The sequence below is a fragment of the Peromyscus maniculatus genome, chromosome 23 (genome assembly GCF_049852395.1).
Source record: "Peromyscus maniculatus bairdii isolate BWxNUB_F1_BW_parent chromosome 23, HU_Pman_BW_mat_3.1, whole genome shotgun sequence".
Taxonomy (NCBI): domain Eukaryota; kingdom Metazoa; phylum Chordata; class Mammalia; order Rodentia; family Cricetidae; genus Peromyscus; species Peromyscus maniculatus.
The window spans coordinates 21,769,830-21,788,620 of NC_134874.1; the positions used below are offsets into that span (position 1 = coordinate 21,769,830).

Consider the following 18,791-nt stretch of genomic DNA (forward strand, 5'->3'; position numbering starts at 1 on the left):
GAAAGCATGGAGTGAGGAAGGACAGGGGGACACGGCGGCTTTCTCGCGACTCGCGGACACGCCAGCGATGGCCTCAGAGTCACTCGGTGTGTGCCAACCTCCCAAGCCCCGGACCCTTCCAGCCTTTCCCGTGCTCACCCTCCCCAGCGTTAGGTCACCTTTTCCGGCCGGCAGCCTCGAAACCCCGGAAATCCGAAGCGTCACGGAAGTGACGCGACACGCACGCCAACGCGCGCGCGCTGGTGGTGCCGGGGGCGGGGCGTGCGGGGGCAGGGGCGGGGCAGGGAGCCGACTGACTGGAGCGGCGCTGGGAGCGGCTGTCGGACGCCGGCGGAGCCGCGGACCAGGTTCGGAGGGACGGGGGCCCCCACGGAGGCGCGTTCCCCACTCGGAGCGGGGTGGCGGCGGCGGCGGCGTCCGGCCGCGCGCGCTGACCCCGGGCCGCTCCGTTCCGCCCCGGAGGCGGGCGGGCGCGGAGGACCAGGCCGCCAGAGCTCCGCGCTCGGCCTCTCTCTCCGCCCCGGCCGAGTTCTCCGCAGCTCGGCGGGACTCGGGCTCCCGGGAGGACGCGATGCCCGCTCGCCCGCTGCCGCTCCGGTCCCGTCCGAGTCCCGAGTTGTGGTCGCGGCCGGGAGGGTCACATTCGGACCCCGCGGTGGGTCTCGGGGAGGGATGGTGCGGGCGGCTGTGGCGCGGGGTTTTGAAATACTTCTGCCGGGCGGCAGTGGCCAAGGTTATGGGGTGTCTCTGAATGAGAAGTCCTGAAGCTGAGGCAGGAGGATGGCCGCGAGTTTGAGGCCAGCCTCCGCCACATAGCAAGACCCCTTTTATGGGGGCGGGGGGAATAAAGGTAGCCCCTGAGGCCGAGATGTCTAGGAGAAGAGCTGGGGGGATGTCCCTCCATCCATCCCCTCGCGGAAGTTGACTCCGAAGGGGGAAGCGCCTTGGAGACTAGGTCACGGGCTGTGTCTCAGAGCTGGTGACCAATCCCTGTGGTTGGGAAATGTGTGGCTGGATGCGGGTAGGCTCTGTCAGCCTGTGGAGTTTAGATGTGACATTTTGGCAGGAGAAGTTTACAGGGTCACCTGATTTTGTGTGAAAAGAGTTTTTCTCCCCCCCCCCCTTCTTGGAAGTTAACAGTTGGGCCTTTTAACCTACAAACTTAAAATTACTTTTAAAAGAAAGACCCGATTAGTCACCCGCTTCGGTCATCTCAGTGTTTGGGAATCGAGGCAGGAATGGACTTGGGAGTTCGACGTGAACATCAACAAGGGCTGCCTAGTGAGTTTGAGACCAGCCTTGGCTATAGAGTGAAATTCTAGACACACACCCGGCCCCCAGTCGCAGTTAAAAGTAGAGTCCCAAATAAAATTGTCTTGTCAAGCATCTTGCTACTTAGTATGACTGACTTTAAGGTTTGCAGGTGCTGATAGGGGCTGTTTAACTGAGCTACATCCCCGGCTCCCATTCATCCTTGACGGATTACTGTTGGGGGGATTATTTATTTTGGTTGTGTATTTATATATATATATATATATATATATATATATATATATATATATATATATATATATATTTTTTTTTTTTTTTTTCTGGAGGGGAGCGGGGTCTCATGTAGCCCTGGCTGGCCTGGAATTCCGTATGTAGACCAGACAGGACTCTGAACTTGGAGTGCTCTTCCTGCCTGTGCCTCTCAAGTACTGGGATGGCCGGTGTGGGCCACTGCTTTCTGTCTTTTTCTTTTGGTGTGTGTGTGTTCACAGTGTGTGACTGTAGAGGCCAGAGGCTAGCCGAGGTTGGATATCTTCTTCAGGTTTTTACTAACCTTGGTTTTTGAGATGGGATTTTTCAGTGAACCTGGAGCTGTGTTTGGCTAGACCCCATAGCAGGCCAGCAAGCTACAGAGATCTCCCAGTCTCTGCCTCCTCGTGCTGGGGTTACAGACGAAGTACTTTGTGTGTGTGTGTGTGTGTGTGTGTGTGTGTGTGTACACACGGGGATCTGAACTCAGGTTCTCATGCTTGTGTGGCAAGTGCTTTGCAGATCTAGCCGTCTTCCCAGCCCTGCTTTTTGTTTTTGATGAAATGAAGTTGGAATTGGTTAAGAAACAGTTTTCTTACAGGTTTAGGCACAGGTGTTAAGGGAGAGGGAGAGACACTTAAAAGGATAGTACACCTTCAAGACATGGGCATGGACGTCTCAAGAGCGTCTCCAAGATTTATTGGTTTGTTTTGGTTTTCAAAACAGGGTTTCTCTGTAGCTTGTCCTGAACTTGCTTTGTAGACCAGGCTGGCCTTGAACTCAGAGATCTGCCTGCCTCTGCCTCCCGAGTGCCGGGATGAAAGGTGTACTCCACCACCTGTTGATTTACTGATTCTTAATCAGGGAGTTAAGACGCATTCAGGATTTGGATTTTTACTTGCTTAAAACAAAAATTGGGCTAGAGACTTGGCTCAGTGCTTAAGGGATCTGGCTGCTCTTGCAAGGGACCCTGGTTTGGTTCCCAGCACCCACATGGTGGCTCATAACTGTCTGCAAGTCCAGATCCTGGGATTTTATGTCCTCCTCTGGCCTCCAAGGGCACCTGACACACACATGGTGCATATGCATGCATGCAAGCAAATACTCATACATAAAGATTAATAAATCTTTTTTTTTTTAATCACAGAGGTGAACAGTAATAATGCTTTAAGGTGTAGAGTGCTTGCCTAGTTTGCACCAAGGCCCTGGATTCTATCCCCAGCACTACAAAGAAACAGAAATAACACAAATATTTCAATATAATTCTAACATGGTGTGTGCTGGCTTAGAGCTCTGAGGACTAGAACACAGGCCAACCTTGTCAAGTGTGGAAGGTGGAAGAAAGGATCAGGGAATACCTTCCTAAAGTGTCTTGAAGAATGTGTAACACTTCAGACCAACAAGCTGGAGTAGGAATTTTGGAGGCAGGTTAGTGTGTCTGTTGGGGGAGCAGGGACCAGGAGAAGAGGCCACTCAACTACATGAAGCAGATGTTGAAGGGATATGCAGGGCAGAGATGCCAGTTGGGGCTTTTCTGGGCTGTGACAGGGCCAGGGGAGGGCATGAAGCAAGGTCATCCTGGTTCAGATAAACTTGAAGCAGCAGCTCCCACACACAGGCTGCTGCTGTGTGGTTGGAGATGATTGTGTCCGATGTAGTGCAGGGTTAGGTACTGTCTTGCATGGCTCTCTTTTCTGGTCATTAAGTGTTTGGGTTGACTTGTGTACTCATTTACTAAGACCAGCTCCATTATAAATTTCCAGTAACAGGAAATCTACTTTTATCTCTCCACTCAATTTATATTGGACATTTATTGGTTTCATGAGTATTTGCTGACTGCATGAGAACACTCCATGGACTTCTCCCAGTTTTTGGCTAGGTACTATATACTTTTAAATCTTGACTGTGTGCAATTAAATTCTGGCACTCATTTTTATTGGCTGTGAGATAAGCATCTCTAGCTGAGGTTATCTGTACAATCAACACCCATGTGTCAGTAGAAATGCTGCTAAGTGGCTTTCTTAGCCTAATAATAAAGTTACCCTGCTAAAAATGAGAGTTTCATGGAAATAGAACATTTTGCAAATCTTACCCAGTGTTCACCTTTAGCAGACAACTCTGTAAGAAGTAGTATGTACAGAGGAAACAATTGACTTCTGTTACACTAATTATTATTTAATTGATTTTTTTAAATTGTTTTTGTTTTTTGAGACAGGGTTTCTCTGTGTAGTTCTGGCTGTCCTGAAATTCACTCTGTAGCTCAGGCTGCTGGCCTTGAGTTCACAGAGATCTGCCTGCCTCTGCCTTCCAAGTGCTGAGATTAAAGGCATGTGCCATCATGCCCAGCTTAACTGGTATTTTTAATGCTTGAATAAAGTTCCTAAATTTTTTTTTTGCGGGGGGGGGGGGGGGGGGGGGAGGAGGGAGAGGGCAGCTGAGGATCGAACCCAGGGCCTGCTAGGCAAGTGCTCTACCACTGAGCTAAATCCCAACCCCTCTAAAATGTTTTAAGAAGAGGCTGTGAGAGGATTGCCAGAGCAGGCCAGCCTGGGCAGCTTAGTGAGACTGTCAGAATAGCAAAAGAAGGCCTGGTTGTCACTCTATGGTAAGGCACGTGCCTAACATGCTGGAGATTCTGATGGCTGCACTTATTTTTTCAGTTATGCGTATGTGTGTATTTGTGTGGGGGTGTGAGTCTGTGTACACGATGTTCCCGTGGAGACCAGAGGAGGTTGTTAGGTCCCCCGATATAGTGCTGGGAATTAAACCTGGGTCCTCTGCAAGAGCAGTACGTGCTCTTCACTCCTTAGCTGTCTCTCCAGCATCATGCCTGTCATCAGAGGCTTCTGTTTTTACTGAAGCTCTTCCCACTGGGGTAGGAAGTGTAACTTCGATGGGATAGGAGCATACTTTTTCCTTGTTTCTGGTAGCATTCTTTACAGGCTTGTGATCATTAGGACAGCCAATAATTGTGATTATGATCAGTTAATTAGATGTAACAGGAGTCCTAAGTTATGATCAGAGAGACAAACATTGTTCATCCTGACTAGAAAGCATAGAACATTACATGTTGAGGTGGGGGTTCCTAGGCTGGCTTTCTTGGGCATAGGAGTACTGGGGGCACCTGGGACACATGTCCTGTGAGTACTGTACCACTGATTTACCTTCCCTGTCCTGAGTCATAAGCTTTTTATTTTTTCCCAAATGATGTGGAAGAGATTGTTAAAGGATCTGAAGCAGGAAAGTAGCCAGAGCCTTGCAGGCTCTAACCTTAGGGAGTGGTGCTATGAGGGAACCGAGTAAAATCTGTTTTGTTTGCTTGCTTTGTTTTTTGAGACAGGGGCTCTCTCTGTAGCTTTGGCAGTCCTAGACCTCACTGTGTAGACCACTGTGTAGACTGTGCCACCACACCTGGTTCTTGAGTAAAATCCATGGACCACTTTTCAAGCTAATCTACTGAGTTGCCATTCACCGTAGCCATTATAATTGAGTTTGTAGCATTTTAAAATTAAATCGTAGGGATTAAAATTTTTAAATGGGGTGAGGCTGGAGAGATGGCTCAGTGGTTAAGAGCACTGGCTGCTCTTGGAGGGGACCTGGGTTTGAATCCTAGCGCCCACATGGTGGCTCCCAACCATCTGTAACTGGTCTCAGGGACTCTGATGTTCTCTTCTGGCCTTGGTAGGCACCAGGCACATAGACGGTGCACATGCACACATGAAGGCAAACACTCATACATATAAAAATAAATCTTTAAAAGTGAAAAGCAGGATTAAAATCATTTTTGTATTTAATTAGTTTGTACGTGTGCGAGCATGCCCACATGTGAGTGCATGCTCAGGGTATGTTTAGAGGTCAGAGAACGATCTGTGGGAGTTGGTTTTCTCCTTCAGCCCTGTGGGTCCTGGTGATCAGATTCAGGTTGTTAGACTTGGCAGCAGGCACCTTTACTCACTGAGCCATCTCCCCGGCCCTGAAAGAAAAATGGGGTTATTATTATTATTATTATTTTTTTTAGAAAATAAAAATAAGCTCTGATTTAAAAAAAATTAAAAAGTTTTACACGAGCTTTTAACTTTTCAAGAGCAGAATACTAAATGTCCCTTATCTATTTCTGATTTTTATACTTCTCCTGCCACTGCTGTTCATCAGAATTAGGAAATACAATGTCTTCAGATAGGCGCATGTGCAGTATTGGTTATCTTTGTATTTTGTGATTTTAGTATGGAAGTACCACTATGTGTTTTTCTCTGACAAAAGTATTTATTTGTATTAACCTACACTTACTTTAGTAACCTAAAAGTACCATTGGTTCTCTATATAAAAATTGTACTGGTCTACATTTTTATTCTTTTTGTTAGTTTGTTTGAGGCCTGCAACTCATTGTGTAGAACAGGCTGGCCTCAAACTCACAGCCTCCCTGGGATTAAAGGTATGTGCCACCTTGCCTGGCTTTTCTTTTTTTTTTTTTTGGTAAGTGTAAAAATAATGTATTTCATGTGACCTTATACATGTCTCACAATTTGGGGAATTTTTACATAGGATATATTTATAATTTTCTGTGTTTTCAAGTTAAAAATACACAATGACAATATTTTATTTTTGTAGTTCCTCTATAACAGGTTCTATAGAATTTTCTAATTTTAGGCATGCTGTTTACTAGAGCAGTTTTTCCCCCCTTTAGATGGGACTTTGGAGCACATTTAAAAGATGCTTTTAGAGAATGAACTCAAAATGCTTATTAATGGATGGAAATCTCCTTGTATTATGCCATAATTTTCTTAAGTAGAGCGTATCTCTTGTATCACATCTTGTTCCAGAAAGGATTCTTAATGACATGTGAAGACTTGCCCAACCTGCTGCGCTAACATACCAATCGAGATGAGTGAGTGGATGAGTGATTTGGAGTAGACAGAGAGTTAAGGTGGGAACAAGGACCAGCTCTGTACCAAATGCTTGGGCTAAAGTATGGAGTTTCTGGTTGAGGGCTAACGAGGTGGCTATGCTCTTAGCCGCCAGCTGAGAAAGGAATATAATGGCTTAGTGACCTTGAAAGATAATCAGAAACTCCTCAGCTTGGTTGTTTAGTTGCTTTGGAAGGGCTGTGTGCTCTATTCCGTCTTAGCTGAATCACCCCTGGCCTCATGTGATCCAGGGTGTTTCAATCTTACTATTCAATCAAGGGTCTGTCTGTTTCACATGATCCAGATAAGACTGTACAGTCTTTAGACTACTACCTTCAAAAGTAGTTTGTTTTTCAGTTTTTGTTTTGATTTTGTGCTGTCTGGAAAGTACCTTGAGTACATCTGTTTTGTGTTGATGGGCAGTCAGAACCGTGTGTGTGTGTGTGTGTGTGTGTGTGTGTGTGTGTGTGTGTGTGTGTGTGTGTGTTTGTGTGTGTGTGTGTGTGTGTTAGATGGGCAGAAAGGATAACAAAACCAGAGTGAGGATTTATTTCTAGAAGTAGGTTTTGAGATACTAGCTTCAGCACAGAGATCTTTAGCTTGAAAAGCCCACACATAGGACTTAGTTTAAGGTGGGAACATAGCCACTTAGGTACTGAAAAGTAACTCTTTCAGTAATAATAGTTAGGATTTCTAGAGTGCCAGCATGGTTGGTGTGGCCAGGAGACTGTTCTTATTTACCCTTAGTAAACAGTAGGTGGGACCATCCTTGCCTAAATACAGTTGTGCAATGTTGTGGCTCCTTAATTACATTTCCATCAACTTTAGACATTGTTTTTTTAATGTGCCCTGAAGAATGAGTTGGACCAGTGACCAAAGCTTTGACTATAATAAGGATAATGCAAATGAGAATTCTAGAAACAGAAACAGAATTAACAGCCAATGAGATAGATTGACTAACATATATCACAGGGTTTGGTGTGCAGTGCAGTGATGCAGTATGTTCATAGTGTGCACAGACCTCTGGCCTTCATCTTCAGAAGTACATGAAAGAAAAAGACCAAAAAAAAAAAAAACCAAAGTTTTCTATAATTAGTGTCTTGGGATAATATACTTGGTGTCTATGTAGCAAATTATGTTTCAGTCTTCAAAAATTTGTTAGCTACTATAGTTGGAACCTAATGTGGTAATTGTGTAGTTTGTGGAAGGTTTCAGATTCTGTCCAGCCACAAATATATCACTTTTAATACTATTGATGAGATTCAGGTGGCAAAGTTGCCTTCATACCCATATGCTAACCACTGACTCTTTATTTAACTTTATTTTTTTAATTCATTTTACATACCAACCACAGATTCCTCCTCATCCCTCCTCCTGCTCCCCCCTCCTCCCATTCCTCCTCACTTTCCCCCCTCCACCCCTCCTTCCTTCCTCCAGCAGGGTGAGTTCTCCCATGGGGGGATAGCTAAGCCTGGTACATTTATTTGAGGCAGGACCAAGCCCCTCCCCACTTTATTAATAACTACTGACTCTTCTGCAAAACTTTATTATATTGTTACCTGCCCCGCAAAATAGAATGTTTTATGACAGGGACAACATTAAAATAGCATATTTCAGCCATATATATATATATATATATATATATATTATATATATATAGTATTTTGTGGTGCTGGGAATAAATCCCAGTACCTCATACTTTTTAGGCAAGTGCTCTGCACTACACCCCAGCCACACACACATTAGAGTCACATTTATTCCATTTTCTCTCTAATTTCTTTTTTAAAAATAATTTTTTTGTGTGTATTTGGGTGTCTTTCCTGCATGTATGTGCATGCAGTGACTGAGGAAGTCAGAAGATCCTCTGGACCTGGAGTTATAGCAGTTGTTAGCCACCATGTGAATGCTGGGAACAGAACCCAGGTCCTCTCCAAGATCAGTTAGTGCTCTTAATCACTAAGCCATCACTCAGTCCCCTCTAATAACTTCCTTAAAAATTTTATTACTTGTACATGTGTATTTGTGAGTGTGTGTGTGTGTGTGTGTGTGTATGTATGTGTGTATGTGTATGTGCGTGCCTGCATGCATACTGCAAATACCATGACATGTGTATGGAGATCAGAGGACAACTTTCTGGAGTTAGTTCTCTCCTTCCACCTTTATGTGGGTTCCAGGAATTGAACTGAAGTCATCAGGCTTGTGCAGCAAAGGCCTTTACCTGCTGAGCCATCTCACTAGCCTCTAATAACTTCTTATATATTTTGTTTTTTTTTGGGGGGGGGGGCAGGGTTTCTCTGTGTAGCCTTGACCATTCTGGAACTCACTCAGTAGACCAGACTGACCTCGAACTCACAGAGATCTGCCTGCCTCTGCTTCTGGTGTGCTGGGATTAAAGGTGTTTTGACACTACCACCAGCCTTTGTTTTTTTTTTTTTCTTTTGACATAGAGTTTTGCTAGCTAATTCAAACTGCCCTTAAACTTGCAGTCCTCCTGTCTTAGCCTCCTAGGTGTTGGGCTTTGACTTGTATGGCTTTCTTTCTTCCCTTTCCTTTTCTTTTTGTGAGACAGGATCTTAAGTATCCCAGGTTGGTCTCCTATTCGCTGTGTAGCTGAGGATGACCTTGAACTCCTGATCCTCCTGCCTCCACCTCCTGGCTGCTAGTATCATAGGCATATGTCACTATATATAGTTTATGTGGTGCTGGAGAAGGAACATTAGGCTCCTCCATGCTAGGCAAGCACTCATCAGCTGGTGCCTTCCTAGCACCAAGCTTTGATTTTTATCTCTTCCCAAATTTTCCTCTATTCTCTCTAGCAGCACATCCTGGGTTCTCTGCCGTTTACTGGAGTCACCTCCTTATAAAACTGTTGCCCATTTTCCAGGACCTGGACCCTCCTAGTGTGAAGTACTTCAGGAGCTCCTTAGTGCATTTGTGATAGTGCCTTTAAACACTGATATTTCACGTTGTTTGTAGCTTTGTAGTTCTTAGCAGGAGGTTGGCACAGGCTTCTATCATACTCAGAAAAGGGCATCTTAGGCTGGAGGGATGGCTTAGTCGTTTTGAGCACTTGTTGATCTTCAAGGACTTGGGTTCAATTCCCAGCACCCACATGGTGGCTCACAACCACCTGTAACTCTGGTTCTAGAGAGCCTGTCTTCTTCTGGACTCTGTGGGCACCAGGCACATATGTGGTACGTAGACATACATACAGACAAAACACCAATATGAATAAAATAAAAATAATTGAAAAAGAAAAGGGCATCCCCTCCTGGGGTCAGGAAGAGAGATGAGTCGCTTCACACCTGTGGTGCTTTCTTTCTAGCCGTAATTTCCAAGGTGGTTCCCAGTAGCATTGTTAGGACCTGGATAAACTCAGATTCTCAGACCTTGTGACTCAAAAGTGTATGAGAAAAGGTGAAATAGCTAAAGCAGAACTAAGTCAGATAGAACTGAAAACAACCCTCCTGTGGTGGAGATAGATGCTTTATGTATCAAAGTGCTGTTCCTTGGGTGGAGCCAAGACTGTTTGCTTAGGCACTTAGTGGTTGTCCATCGCAGTGCTGACTGCTTCTCCAGAAGAGTATTGAGAGGGGAGGATGGTAGGCTAGCACAGCTGGATTATTGAGCCTTGGGGATGGTGTGCTCAGATTAGAGCTCTAACGTGCTCAAGTGAAGAGGATGTGGCTGAGCACAGCGAAGGGTAGTTGCCTGGAAGTCCTGAAGAATGCCCCTCCACTGGCTCAGCTCACTCTCTAAATTGTCTCATGGATTGATTATCTTTGGGATGACTTCAACAGTGTAGTGTTTACATACTTTGTTTTGTAGCAGTTAACACGGAAGCCTGACGTCAGTTGTATACACGAAATACTGCTTTTACAAGGAATGTGTATCAAGCAGGGAAGTTGATGAACCCTGTATACAGATCTGAAATGCCATGTCTTTGTGTGATAGTGCCTTCATAACATAAAAGAAGGCAAAAAAAAAAAAAAAAAAAAAGATCATTCAAAAAGAGCACTTGGGAATCAAATGGAAAATTAGAGATACCAACATGGGAGCAGAGAATATCAGTAGTTAATTTAATTGAAAAAATTTACGTGTGGTAACAAATATCAATAAAAGTTGTTAATCAGGTGCTGAAGAAAGGGCTCAGGTTAAGAGCACATACTGCCACTACAGAGAACCTGTAGCACCCATGTTGGAAGCACTCAACTGCCTGTAGCTCCAGCTCCCTAGGACCCAACACCCTTTTCTGGCCTCCTGGAGCACCTGCACTCACATGTGCACAGGACACCCTCTGCCCCCGCACATACATCACATAGTTAAAAATAATTTTTTTTTTTTTTTTTTTTTTTTTGGTTTTTCGAGACAGGGTTTCTCTGTGTAGCTTTGGAGCCTGTCCTGGAACTCACTCTGTAGCCCAGGCTGGCCTCGAACTCACAGAGATCCGCCTGCCTCTGCCTCCCGAGTGCTGGGATTAAAGGTGTGCACCACCACTGCCCGGCTTAAAAATAAAATCTTTAAAGGCAAACAGCAATAACATTGGATAACTGTTGATTGGCAAAAATGAAAGTTTTCTGATGCTGCTTCTGAGTCTGTGGGAAGTAGGTTCCCTTACCCTGGGAGTGGAATGGCAGGCAGGACAGGCATTGCCTTTTTCTGAGGCCTGTTTGGAGGCGTATATCAAAATGTCAAATATATGCACTAGGACTTTCCACTTGGGTTTCGAGGAGGCTGCTCAGTTTGCAAAGAACCCGCCCATGCTCTTGTCCTGCCAGCTGCCAACCGATCTCAGGCTTTTATTAATATTATCTCTCTGTGTAAGAGACTGCCTCATTGGCATATGTCAGTGTTATTTTCCACTCTCTTTTTGCTGCTCTATTTTGGTCACAGGTGAGGCCTTTTTAAAACTAGATGGACATTTAAATTTGTGTATTCAGATTCACTTCCTTCTTGATTTTCCTGTAGCTTCTAGGTATAGAAGTTTCATAAACGTGAAATGTTAGGTCTTTCATCTTTCTGTCTCTCTTCAAAGATTTTAAGTTGTGGTGGTGTGATGGTGGACACTTGTAATCATCACATGGGAGTCTGAGTTAAGAGGACTGCAGGCCAGCTTGGGTTACATAGTGTGACAAACTGGAAACTTGGTCATCTCTTCCCTCTTAAAAAAAAATGGATGTGATGGTGCACATCTTTAATCCCAGCAGAGGCAGGTGGATCCCTATAAATTCATTAATTATGTGTATATATATTTGTCTGTGCCCATGTGCAGGTGCTCATGGAAGTCCAGAAGAGGGCATCAGATCCCCTGGAGCTGGAGTTACAGGAAGTTTTGAGCCACATATTGTGGATTAGGGAATCAAACTCAGGCTTTCTGCAGGAGCAGCAAGAACAGAACCACTGAGCCCTCTCTGCAGCCTCTTGTTTTTATTTTTTGAGACAGGTTTTCATGTAACCTAGTCCATCCCAGACCTTGCTATCACTGAGTTTTATGTGTGTGGGTGTTTTGCTGACTTGTCTGTCATAGCTTGCATGCAGTACCTGTGGAGGCCAGAAGAGGGCATCAAAACCCCTGGAACTGGAGTTACAGTTGTGAGCTGCTGTGGGTGCTGGGAATAGAACCCAGGTCCTCTAGCAAGAGCAGCCAGTGCTCTTAACCACCTAGCTGTCTCTCCAGCCTCTTTAACACCTCTTTCCAGTTATTTTGAGGGATATCAGATTGCTGGCCAGTTATTCACAACTGTTTATTTGAAACATTCCTTTCCCCCTTCCTTTAATATTATTTGTGTTATGGCATATTAGAATTCATTTGGAGGTTTTGTATTTGTATTTTTTAGTGGTTTTTTTTTTTTAGTTCATACTGTTTTAATTAGTATGCAGGGAATAATTCAGAAGATTAATTTAGAAAATTAAAAACTGAAAAAAAGAAAAAAAAAAGAAAATTAAAAGCTGTCCTGTGGAGGTTTTTATGGTTTGATTTTGGTTTTAGTTTTTTAAGGCATGGTTTCTCTGTGTAGTCCTGACTGTCCTGGAACTTGTTCTGTAGACTAGACTCAAACTCAGAGATCCACCTGCCTCTGCCTCGCCAGTGCTGAGGTTAAAGGTGTGTGCCACCATCGCCCAGCAAAACTGTACTGTTTACTGTTGCTGGTAAGATATGGAATCATTTTGCCAAGTTCCAAAAAGTCTTGAGAATTTTGTCATTTGTAGTAAATTTATAGATCTTGGAACCTGTGTCATTTTACTAATGTTTTATATGTATTTTATTCAGTATCACTGTACGTCTGACTAGTTATAGCCTTACCATTAGCTTTCTTCATTTCCATTTTTTTCCTTTGAGTCCAGGTTGATCTTGAACATGGACTCCTCCTACCTCAACCTCCCAAGAGCTAGGAGTAGTCGTGTCTGTGACCATGCCTTATATGTCAATATTTTTACATCAGCCACATGACTTTTTTATTAAAATATTTCTCCTAGGTGTTTTTACATGTTGATGTTATTGTGGGTGAGATATTTTGTACCTCATTATATATCTTGTTATCCAGCAATTGTTAGAGTTCCATAGATTTCATATACACGTCATAACTGGCTTGTTATAAGTTTATGAAGTTTAGTTGTTCTAAGATTAATTACTCAGTGGTGGTGCATGCTTTTAGTCCCAACACTCTGGAGGCAGAGGCAGGTGGATCTCTGAGTTAGTCTATAGAGCAAGTTTCAGGACAGCCAGTGCTATATAAAGAAACCCTGTCTAGAAAAACCAAAAAAAGAAAAAAAGAAAAATAAGAAAAGAATAATTATTCAATATTAATAGTATTTCTTTATTCAGGCTCTAAACGATATACTGCCCATGTTAAACAGGAAGACCCACAGAGCTTTTTACTTATGGTAGTGGCCCCGGTGTCTGTCAGTATGCAAAAATATTTGTTGAGTTATTGAGTAAACACTATAGAATATGTAGGTGGGTGTGGTGGTTCACACCTGTAATGCCAGCACTCAGGAGATAATGCCAGCACTCAGGAGCCTGAGGCAGGAGAATTGCTATGAGTTTGACATCAGTATGGATCTCAGAGTGTGACCCTATGTCAGAAAAGCAAAATAACGAAAAAGAAGCTGTCCCCTGTCGGCAGTGCTATTTTACATTCCCCTCAGTACAGGAATGCCTCGGGTAGTACCAATGTTTGTGTCAAATGATAGGTGTGAGTGATGCCTCACGCTGGGGGACTTTTCAGTTGTTAATTTTGTTTTTGGCAGTGCAGGGGATCGAACCCAGGGCCTTGAGCAAATTAGGCAAGTGCTCTACCACTGAACTACACCCCCAGCCCCGTCTGATGGCTTCTCCTTGTAGTGTTCTCATGGCTAAGGGTGGTAATAGTTTCCCATGTACTCCTTGCTGGAATTGTTAAGGACAGTAAAGGACTGGAACTTTTGCCCTGCTTACAGCTAGCAAGTGAGCCTGCCAAAGTTGATAGCTACAGGCAGAAGACAGGAACAAAGGGACCCGCTATTCAGGATATCAGCAGAACAGGCTTTACGTCACAGGGAGTACCTTTGCCCCACAAGTCCCATGTAGGCAGTCACAGCTGAGGAGTTCAAGATTAAGGAACCCAGATTTCATGACTTTATTAGTCTGTTGACTTTCACGGGGAGGGACGTGGTGCACTCACTGGACTGCACAGTAAACAGACTCTCCCCTCGTTCTGGAAAAGAACACTTGTATCTCTTTTCTTTTTACATTTTCAGTTATGTTTTGTGTATGTTTGTAGATGCACACACATCATGCTGTGTGTGCGGAGGTCAGAGGACAGCTTGCTGGAGTTCCTTCTCTCCTCCCACCATTTCAGACCCAAAGGTTGACCTCAGATTGTCTGGCTGGGCAGCAAGCTCTGACTGCCGACTTATCTTGCCAGCCCTAGCCCATAAAGAGTCTCACTAGGTAGCTCAGGTTGGCCTGGAACCTACTGTATATGTAGCCCAGGCTGGCCTTGAGTTCATGATCCTCCTGCCTCAGTCTGACCAGTACTTGGATTACCCCAACATCTGGCCAGAAAGTTCTTTCTTTCTCCTTCCTTCCTTCCTTCCTTCCTTCCTTCCTTCCTTCCTTCCTTCCTTCCTTCCTTCCTTCCTTCCTTCCTTTCTTTCTTTCTTTCTTTCTTTCTTCTTTTTTTGGTTTTTCTCTGTATAACAGCTCTTGCTGTCCTGGACCTTGATTTGTAAACCTGGCTGTCCTCGAATTCACAGAGATCCGTCTGCCTCTGCTTCCTGAATGCTGGGATTAAAGGCATGCACCACCATCGTCTAGCTTAGGAAGTTCTTTCTTGGGAATTGTGCCTGAGAAATTTTTCCTGTATTTTTGTTCTCTGGGGGCTTGTCTTCCACTTCTTCTGTTGCTCTGCTCTGCCGCTTCCACATTCGGCAGCACCCAGGAGCAGCACAGAGCCAGCCGAGCCCTACAGAGTTTGGCTCCTACTCCAGCCACTGCGGCAGGGGTACAGGGTTGTCTGTCCCTGTGGTTAAGAGAAGGGATGGCAGTGAAGTAGGGGCTGGGGAGAGAGCTCTGTCAGGAAAGTACCTGGTGGGGGGCAGACTTGTAATCCTAGCACTGAGGAAGCAGAGACTGAGTGTCTGTCCCTGGGGCTCACTGGCCAGTCAGCCTAGCCTAATTGGTGAGTGGGAGACCCTGCCTTGGGGGGGGGGAGGACGGTCCTGAGGAATGACACTTGAGGGTGACCTCTTGCCTCCATGTGAGTACCTGTGCTCGCACCCCCCCCCCCACTAGACACAGTAGACTAGAAGGATCTCCCTGTGCCTTTCTCCTGCTTTGGCCAGAACTTGAGCTTTCCCTGTGTTGCAGGCCCAGTGTCTGATGCTGGAGGGAAATGGCGATCTCACTGAGGGTTTGGTGACACTGAGATACTGGGTTCTGATCTTCTTCCTAATTCATATATTCCCTCCTTCCCTCCCCCCTCCCCCCCCCCTTACTTTTGAGCATCCTAAGAAGAGAGTGGTCAGTGTGCCCTTTCTGTCTCTACTGCTCACTGTCAGGCCTTTTTCTCTGCATCCACTCATCTCTGTGATCTGCTTTTGGTTTCAGGTTATGCCTGACTTCCTTCTGGGTTCACCTTGTGTCTGCATACCTTCAGGTTATACCTGACTTCCTTCTGGGTTCACCTTGTGTCTGCATACCTTCAGGTTATACCTGACTTCCTTCTGGGGTTTACCTTGTGTCTGCATACCTAAATATTCAGCCAAAGGGTGAGATTGTTCTCAAACCTCTCTGGCCAGTAGGGCTTTGGTTCTGAGGGGCAGAACCTGTGTATACAGAGGCAACTTGGTGGCTCCAGAAAACATATGAGAGTCTGAAGCTGAGCATACTTTGACACATACATAGATCCACTAGTAGGTAGAATTTCATCTATTTGTTTTGTGCATGGTATATGTATGTGTCCATATGGGTGTGTAGATAGGTACACATGTGTGTGCATGTGTGTGGAAGCCAGAGGTTGAAGTTGGGTAGACTACCTTCTTCAGTTGTTGTCCTTATTTTTTTTTTTAAATATTTTTATTTGCCAAATGTGCTGGCACACACCTTTACTTCCAGCACTTGGGAGGCAGGGACAGGCAGATCTCTGAATTGGAGGCCAGCCTGGTCTACATAGCTAGTTCCGTGCCATTCAGAGCTATATAATGCAACCTTATATCAAATTTTTAAAAATTAGTTCATTAATTAATATAGGTGATCATGCCTATCACCACTAGTCTGACTGGCTAGCAAGCCCCAGGGATCTCCCTGTCTCTATGCCCAGCACTGAAGTTACAGGTGGATAGCATATTGCCGTTCCAGCTTTGAGGTGATGCTGGGGACTAAACTCAGGTCTTTATGCTTGTGCAACAGTAACTTTATCTACTGAGCCATCTCCCCAGCCCCAGTTTTAATGAATCTTTCCAGTTATTCTTGAATATTGTCGTCATTGTGCTATAAGTGTTCCATCTTGTAACAAAACACACGAGATAAGAACTTATAAGAGCCGGGCAGTGGTGTCGCACGCCTTTAATCCCAGCACTCGGGAGTCAGAGCCAGGCGGATCTCTGGGAGTTCGAGGCCAGCCTGGGCTACCAAGTGAGTTCCAGGAAAGGCGCAAAGCTACACAGAGAAACCCTGTCTCAAAAAACCAAAAAAAAAAAAAAAAAAAAAAAGAACTTATAAGAAGGAACGGTAGATTGGTTCGTTCATTCATTCAGACAGGGTCTTGCTGTGCAGCCTAGGCTGGCATCATACCTGTTATGTTCAGGGACGACTGTGAGCTCTTGATGCCACTGCTTCTACCTCCCAGTTGCCGAGGTCATAGTTAAGATGACTTCAGAGTTGAACTACTGAAACTGGTTCCCTGAAACATTCTGACTTGTTTAAATGGTTTATATTTCTGAATTTATCTTAAGAATTTACATACATGAATATGGAAAAACTGCTAGGACCTGATCTCTGTCCCTGTGTTTTTCCTTCCTAATCTTGTGCTTAGCTACCTTTTGACCCATTGGGGAAAAATAGCTAACATTCAGAATTACTGATAACAGTAAAAGAAAAAAACTTTTAAAATTATTATTTTGTTATTTTTATCCTGTGCATGTTTGTGTGTCTGTGTGTAGGTACACACTAGTGAAGGTGCCCACATACACTACATTCTTTGTACCCTGGGTTCAGGGTTCTAGGCAATTGTAAGTACCTGATAGGGGTACTGTGGGTGTGTGTCTGTGTAAGTATGTGCATATATGAGTGCAGATTCCCACTGAAGCTAAAATAGGGTGTCAGATCCCCTGGAGCTCGAGTTATGGGCAGTTGTGAACTGTCCAGCGTGGATGCTGGGAACCTAACTGGTCCTCTGCAAGAGCAGTAAGCATTCTTAACGACTGAGCAGCCAGTTCCTCTGCTGAAAAACAATGTGTGCAGATTTGTGAGTTTGGACAAGCAGTTACAAATAGCATAGTGGAAAACTGTAATTTTACCTGTGTGTGAACTCCTTCTCTGTTGCTAGTTTTTAGTGGAGTTTATGTACTTTTGTTCCCTCAGGAGTTAAAGGTCGTCCTTGACAGCATTGCAGGTATGATGCCAGCCTTGGCTACATAGCAAGACCCTGTCTGAATGAATGAATGAATGAATGAATGAATGAATGAATGAATGAATGAACGAACAACCTACCATTCCTTCTTATAAGTTGTTTATGTCATCTCTTTTGTTACAGTGATGGAATGACACATTCCCTATCAGTGGCTTGAAGTGTTATTGTTATTATTAGTGTGTGCATGTATGTGTGAATAGAGACCCCACCATGCTTGTGGAGGTCAGAAAACAACTGATGGGACTGATTAATTCCTTCCACCTTTATTTGGTTTCCTAATATCGAACTTAGGTCATCAGGCTTCTGCCAAACCATCATGCCCACCCCATCGAGGACTCATACGCACATTCTCCATGTGCCCAGTGTGCTATCTGGATATCTTTTGGCATAATGGTCACATGTTTAGGGAGGTTAGCACATAGATTGTATTCTTTAAAAATGTGCCAATCAGGTCACCAACAGCTGCCTTCTGGAAGCACAGTTCTGAATTTGTGAGGAAAGTTTGAGAATCGGATCAGTGGACTTGTCTCATAGAGCCGCAGTAGCAGGGCTGCACGATGAGGCTTCCTCACCCCTCCAGAGAGGGTGTACTCTTGTGAGCAGGTGCTTTAATGGCTCTGCTGGCAGCCAGCTAGCTATGTGCTGGTCCCATCATGGTCTCCTGCTTACATGACTTCTCCTTAGGGTGGAGCTTGATGAGCTGGGGGTGGCTCTGGTGTTAGCCAATTTTTTTTTCTTTTTTAGACAAATATCTTTAAGAAGTTCTTATGTGTATGGGTGTTTTGCTAGAATGTATGTGTGTGCACCATGTGTGTAACTGGCACCCATGGAGAGTTGCCTTATGGGTGCTGAGAGTGGAACCCAGGTCCTCTGGAAGAGCAGCCAGTGCTCTTAACTGCTGAGCCATCTCTCCAGCCACACGCAAGTACCTTTCTGTCTTTTGGAAGCCCTCAGCTCTGTCAGATCTTAAAGAAAAGCTTATTCACTATGAAAAAGGAGCTGTAGCAACAATGTCTGAAACAAAGGATCCTTAGAATAGATATATCTTTCTTTGAAAAAGCAAAAGTGTAGCTAATGATTCTAGGGTATTCCTCCCTTGAAGTCCTTCCCACTCAGCATTTTCCTTCACTTGTTCTTAATAAATTTACCTTTACTCTGCTCAAACAACTAAAAAAGAAAGTTGTCAGCTGAGGCATGAGCGTTATTTGTATGGGAAACAGTGATCCCACTGAAATTTTTGTGCATGTGTGTG

The 18,791-nt window shown here is 44.5% G+C and overlaps 1 protein-coding gene across 8 annotated transcripts in view; it reads left to right on the top strand.

Moving 5' to 3' along the window:
• The first annotated feature begins 250 nt into the window (after nt 1-250).
• The window catches only part of Rabgef1 (RAB guanine nucleotide exchange factor 1), a 52,002-nt gene continuing 33,461 nt past the window's right edge, over nt 251-18,791 (top strand). For 2 of the 8 annotated variants that reach the window (XR_013047665.1, XR_013047667.1), the window contains exon 1: nt 465-655. The gene's annotated coding sequence lies outside the window, so the exon portion shown is untranslated. Of the gene's footprint in view, nt 348-456; nt 656-18,791 lie in introns of those variants that run through there. The other 6 variants (XM_076560615.1, XR_013047666.1, XR_013047664.1 and 3 more) reach the window with 6 other exon arrangements.